Source organism: Nannospalax galili, unplaced genomic scaffold, assembly GCF_000622305.1.
Source record: "Nannospalax galili isolate Female #2095 unplaced genomic scaffold, S.galili_v1.0 scaffold854, whole genome shotgun sequence".
Lineage (NCBI taxonomy): Eukaryota > Metazoa > Chordata > Mammalia > Rodentia > Spalacidae > Nannospalax > Nannospalax galili.
In genome coordinates this window covers 2,978,096-2,984,699 of record NW_008334957.1, presented here as the reverse complement: position 1 = coordinate 2,984,699, position 6,604 = coordinate 2,978,096, and the positions used below count along the sequence as shown (strand labels likewise).

The 6,604-nt window shown below is 42.2% G+C and overlaps 1 protein-coding gene across 1 annotated transcript in view; it reads left to right on the top strand.

Moving 5' to 3' along the window:
* Positions 1–270: 270 nt before the first annotated feature.
* Positions 271–6,604, top strand: part of Exph5 (exophilin 5) — a 57,921-nt gene continuing 51,587 nt past the window's right edge. Inside the window, exon 1 of the mRNA XM_017797304.1 lies at positions 271–515. The gene's annotated coding sequence lies outside the window, so the exon portion shown is untranslated. The remainder of the gene's footprint in view (positions 516–6,604) is intronic.

Genomic DNA, 6,604 nt, shown 5'->3' with positions numbered 1-6,604 from the left:
TGAAAGCAAGCAGCTGACAGTAAGGAGGGAACAGACTGGGGCCACAGCAGCCATCACATGGCAAGCCAGGGCGCACAGCCTGCCTGGCAGCAGGGGACCAGCAGGCCAGAGGACACTGCAGATCCTTTCATTTCCTCCCCTTCAGCTTTGGACTTCAGTCAGAAGCATTTGCTCTCTCCTCTTCTAAGCAAAAATAATTTTGACATACTGGTTATTAGCTACCCTCCTCCAGAACTGAACCAGACTAAACCAACCAACAAAAAAACAGACCTCTTCATTCTAATTGTGTCTCCTCCCTGAGCATCAGCAGGCTGCCCTTCCAGCAGCACCCTCCCCTATCCATACAGTGTCAGCAGAAGTGCAGTTCCTTTTCAGTGAGTGGAAGATCCCTCCATTTCAGTGTGTCCTGTTCCCTAGCACAGGACACTATGGATATTGCTTTGGAAGCTGGTCCCGAGTCACTGAGAAGAGAGGCAAGGTGGTCATTCTACCACGTACTACCCAGCACCCACCAGGTAAGCTGCTACATACCCCTGCGAAGCCTCCAGATCATTCAGGCCTGTGGCTCCAGAATTAGCTAAAATATATTAGGGTTTCAAGCAGCAAGGCTAGGAATGATATCTAGCAGGTTTGGTGATGCAAAAAGAGAAACCCATTTCCCAGGTTATCAGCATATGCGTTTACTTAAGTAAATCCCAATACTTTATGGAACTAAGATGAGTGACATTTTTATTTATATTAAAATCGGGGTTTTTTGACAAATATTTTGAAGACCTATTATTTACATGAGATGTATAACCTATGATTAATGCACAAAGAAATTTATGCAAAGAAATCTGTAATGTATTTGGGAGGACAAGGTGTGAGAATTTAAATAATATTTTTGCTTGTTTTTATCTTGTCTCACTTTGTAACCCAGGCTGGCCTAGAACTTGCTATGTAACCCAGGTTGGCTTTGAAGGTGTGATGATTCTCTGCCTCTGCTAGGATTACATGGTTGGAATTCATGGTTGGACTATGCAAGTCTTCGGTTCAGAAAAACAGCTTATTTCAGTATTAGAAACCAAAGCCCTAAAAGAAAAGGCTTGTGTTTGCTTACCCTGTGGTAACTCTGGCTTGCTCTACTAGGACCTTCTGTCCCGCCTCCCCTTCTTGCCTTCCTAGCTCTCTGTCAACCTTCAGAAACTTTTATAAAGTGTTCACTAATTTTTAACAACTTGGTACATTAAGAATGAGATTTTTGGTTGATTGCTTTCATTTTACTTTTTTTTAAGTATTTTATTCATTATATTTTATTTTATGTGTATGAGTGTATTGCCTACACGTAAGTATATCCATGTCATGCAATGCCCAAGGAGGTCAGAAGAGGGTGTCAGATCCCCTGGAACTGGAGTTATAGACAGCTGTTAGCCACCATTTGGGTGCTGGGAATCAAACCCTGGTCCTCTGCAAGAGTAGCCAATAGCCTTAACCTCTGAGTCCTCTATCCAGCCCCTCATTTTATTTTTAAATTCTGAAAATTTTAAATTAAAAAGATACAATAGCTTCTGATACACTAAGTATATGTTAAAGGATTTTAAAAATATTTTATTTATTATTTTTATTTTATATATATGAGTGTATTGCCTGCATGTAGATAGGTGCACCTGTGTCATGCAATGCCAGTGGAGGTCAGAAGAGGGCGTTGGATTTCCCTGAAACTGGAGTTATGAATGGTTATTAGTCACCATTTGGGTTCTGGGAATCAAACCTGGGTCCTCTGCAAGAGCAACCAGTGTTCTTAACTGCTGTGTCCTCTCTCTAGCCTGTGTTAAAGATTTTGTAGCATCTACCTCTAGATCTCTGAGTCTGGGTTGAATCTATCACATCAGACCCATTGCCCAGTGTGCTGGTATGCACCTGTGATTGAGTGGCTGACCAGATACAAAAACAAGTCATGTGTTGCCCACCCTCCCCAGCTTCACATACTTGTGCAAGAAGCTCCAGGAGACTTACATGGTCTTAATGTTAAATCATCTATTGCATCTACTAAGGACCTGAGAGACTTTAAGAGTTTAGGAAATTCTTGTGTATAGCCTAAAAACACAAATCAACCTTGAAAATCTTACTAGATAATGATTGACTTGAAAAAATAAATTTGGATAGCTTTTCAGAAGCAAGGCTAACAAATAAAACTATAGACCACTCAATCACAAAGTAAAACAGCACAAAACCAAGCTGTGCTGTTGAGTCTCCTTGGTTTGGACTGTTCTGTGCAGATGACAACCCCCACCACAACCACTAAAACTAGTTTCCCGGGCTGGAGAGATGGTGCAGTGGTTAAGAACACTGGTTGTTCTTGCAAAGGACCTGGGTTCAAATCCCAGCACCCACATGGCAGCTAACTATCCGTAACTCCAGTTGATCCGACAGCCTCTTTTGTCCTCCACGGGCATGACACGGGTGCACTTACCTACACACAGGCAATACACACATACACATAAAATAAAATATTTAAATTTAAATTTAAAAAAACCTAGTTTCCAATTACTCAGGTACTGTGAATGAATGAGCATCACTACTGATGAGCAAAAATGGATGCAGCTGCTGTTCTAATGGAGTTAAACTCCAATAAGTTTGCATGTGTCCTTGAAGGCCCATCTTCATTTTAGGTAGAATGAATCTTACTCTCTTTCACAATTGTAAATCAAGAGTTTGGCTTTCTGTAACACACGATCTGTCATGTGCTAGGTTTATAGCTCAGCTCCTTTGCATCTCTTTTCCCACCAAAAGATCTTAAATTTCCTGGTGTCTTCATATCATCATTATGAATCATTAAGAGTTGAATGGATTTTCCCCCCAGTCAGAGAAGACATTTTTCAAAGCTTTAACTAGGAGCCAGTGAGTCAGGTCATGGGACAAAGAACATATAGAAAGGGCATCTCAAGCAAAAGAGAAACTTGGAAAATAGCCCAATGGGCATGACAGAGTTTAGAATGGTTGACACAAAGTGTTTAAATGAAAGCAAAGGTAAATAAATCCAGATAAGTAACCAGAGGCTAGTCACAAAATCTGGAGTCCCAGAGGTGACAAGGAGAATGAGACATAGAGGTTAGAGATCAGCCCATGCAACAAAGCGGTGAGAACCTGCCCCAGGGCATCCCCACCACCCAGACACAGCATCCTCCCATCAGCTCAGCACTTTGTATTCTCACGCCAGCCTGAGACAGTTAGCTGGGAAGAGATGAACATTGCTACTGGTAAGTGTCCGGACAGTATTGTCACAAAGTGGGGCCACTCAAAGCCCCTACCCTGCAGCCTGAACAGAAAGAGGCAAACGGCCATGAAAATTAGGTGAACAGAAGGCAGGGTTACAGATATTCAAACCCACCCATGAATTACTTTCAGGAAATATCAAGAATTGCCAACCTTGCTGGCCTCTTGGTGCTTGATCTTGAACATCAAATAACCAATATTCTCAATGACACCTGGGTAAAAGTAACAAGCAAGGACACTGAAGAGAAACCATAAAACCCACTCTCATCTAAAAGCATATGAAATAATGTTCAACTCTCTGATAAAGCAATACTAAAGACAGATAATAAACTTTGAGTTTATCTGATTAGCAAAGACTTAAAAGTAATAACTAATATGGGAAAATGGGCCCTTGTATGGAGATAAATTTGGTTCAACCTTTGTCCAGAGTAATCTGATGATGTTTCATATGCAATTAAAACAAGTTCATGTTGGGTGTGGTGACTCAGGCTTTTAATCCCAGCATTCCAGAGGCAGAGGCAGGCAGATCTCTGTGTCTCAAAAAAAAAAAAAAAAATTCAGCTCAGCAATTTTCTACTTCAAAGAAATGTGTTTTACAGAATCAGCAGGAGATACACACAATACCAGTTTTGAATTATGTTCATGTCAACATCATGACTGTGAAAAATTAGAAATAACTGATGTAGCTAGCACTGAGGAAGCAGGTATGGATTATAGTAATGGTGATACAATGGTAGAATAATAATGTAGCATAGCTTAGTAAGAAAGCTATATAATAAATGCTAAATATAAAAGCTTACTATAATGCTAAACTACAACATGGACTATACTGCAGTGTGTGGGTGTGTGTGTGTGTGTGTGTGTGTGTGTGTGTGTGTGTGTGTGTGTGTGTAAGAACATTCCTAAATGAGGGGCTGGAGAGATGGCTCCGTGGTTAAGAGCACTGACTGCTCTTGCAGAGGACCCAGATTCGATTCCCAGCACCCTCATGGTGGCTACGAACCATCCTTAACTCCAGTTCCAGGGGAATCCGAAGCCCTCTTCTGACCTCCGTGGCATTGCATGACACGGGTGCACTCACATACATGCAGGCAATACACTCGTACACATAAAATAAAAATTAATTAATTAATTAAATAAAGAAAATTCTTAAATGCATAACTGGCACATTGAAAAAGTGGAAATCATGAATATAATCAAAAGCATCTTTAGTTTTATCTCCTACAATCCATTTAAGTACTACTGAATTGAAATCAAGGGTGTTCCTGTGACTGTTGTAATAAAAGTAATGTGATAAAAGCCCTTTGGTCGCTTTAAGATGCACAGTATAGTTCCACTTCAGTAAGATCATTAAACTGACCAGCTCAGGTTAATTCCAGTGGATTCAATGGAGCAGCCAGTTCCAGTTGCCCCCCCACCCCAGAGCACCTAGAACAGTGCAACAGTGCGGAGGGCTGGGGCTTCCTTTCTGCTGTCAGGCATCTGCCTTTCTGCTCCATCCATCTGTGTCAACCTCCTCTGGCTTCTCCAGGGTTGAAGTGGACGGTGGTCAATGGGAGGAGACAAAGGAATGTAGATGGGAGCCATGGAAAGCTGTCTCTTGACTGGAGTGGTTGCAGCATGGTCTCATACTCTGGGTTGGCTGGCTGTTTAATGTGCCTCTTCTTTTCTTTTTTTTTAAAAATATTAATTGTAATTTTTGTTTTGTTTTGTTTTGTTTTATTCTTAGTTTTATGTGTGTCCACAGAGGTCAGAAGAAGGTGTCAAATCCCCTGGCACTGGAGTTACAGATGGGTGTTAGCTACCATGTGGGTGGGTGCTGGGAACCAGACCTGGGTCCTCTGCAAGAGCAGTCAGTGCTCTTAACCCCTGAGCCATCTCTCCAGTCCCAATGTGCCTCTTTTCTTGTGCAAGTTCCTGGGGTTTTTCAGAGCTGCCCTGTGTCTCCTGGCTCTGTTCTGAACTCCTGATGCAGATGATATGCTCTCCCTGCTCTCTGGCAGGAAGTCAGTGATTCAGGCATCACCTTTCTACTAAATCTTATCCTCTCTGGAGGCAGCTCTGGAAGTCGTGAACTATGGGAACCCTATGGCTTCTCATTCTTTCCAGTGGCCTTTGTCTTGTCTGTGAGAAATATTCACACCATTTTTGCCTGCTAAATCTTACACATGATCACCAGTGAGCTGTTTGCCCCAGTCTGTAGGCAAAGAAGCCGGCCAGTCCATGTATCCATGTTAGACTTCACGGGCAGAAGACACTGTTGCTTCCCATTATGCAGGCAACATAATGAAAGCTCTTTCAGGGGTGTTTTGAAGGTTCCAACACTGGCCTCATCACAAACCAGCACTCTCCTGATCCAGTGTGGGTAAGGGAACACATCACTCTGACAAGAGGGTTTTTGGTTTGTGTAAATCCCACCAGCAAGTTTTCACTGGTCTTTTCACGCTCACTTGGGTTTATCGAATCTCTTGCTTTCATTCCTCAGCTAAAACTGAGGCAGACAGGGTTCTAGTCCTGTTACCCAGGCTTTAAAATATTTGGACAAACCACACACACACACACACACACACACACAGGATTTCTTTTTCTTCAAGATATTTTGGAATTTCCAAGTCTTCTGTACTCAGTCTAATCATAATTTCATAATTTAAAAAGATCAACTTAGAAAAACTATATAACAGTAAAACATGTCAACTTTTAAAAATATTTTATTATTTTTATTTTATGTGTATGAGTGTTATGCCTGCATGCAAGTAAGTGCACCCGTGTTGTGCAATGCCCGCAGAGGACAGAAGAAGCTGTTGGATCCCCTGAAACTGGAGTTACAGACAGTCGTTATCTGTCATGTGGGTGCTAGGATTTGAACCCAGGTCTTCTGCAAGAACAGTTAGTTTTTTTTAACTGCTGAGCCATCTCTCCAGCCCTAAACATGGTCAATTTTGTTGCATATGAAGTATCCCAATGCTAAGAATTCCCTTAAGAATAAATTCCTACATGTTGCTTATGGCCAGATGTTTTAGCTATGTGATTTGAGGTGACAAGGAACTTATGCCAGTTTACCATAAGTGGTGGATGGTGCTTTATTGTATGGCTACAGCAGGGAGATGAGGACACACAGGAAGAGTATGGGCTCTGCACCAACCGTCCCCAGGAGCTGGAATGCAGGCAAGATGGCAGCACTTTGGTGCCAGTTGTTGAGATGGATGTCACCAGGCTTCCAGTCCCCGCTTCTCCTTGTTCATGTCCATCTCCACAATGATTTTCTTCTCCGTCTTCTCCATCCCTGGCTTCCGCCTGATCCTGACTGTGGCCTTATTACTTGTGCTCAGGGTCTTTCCCACTGTCTCTC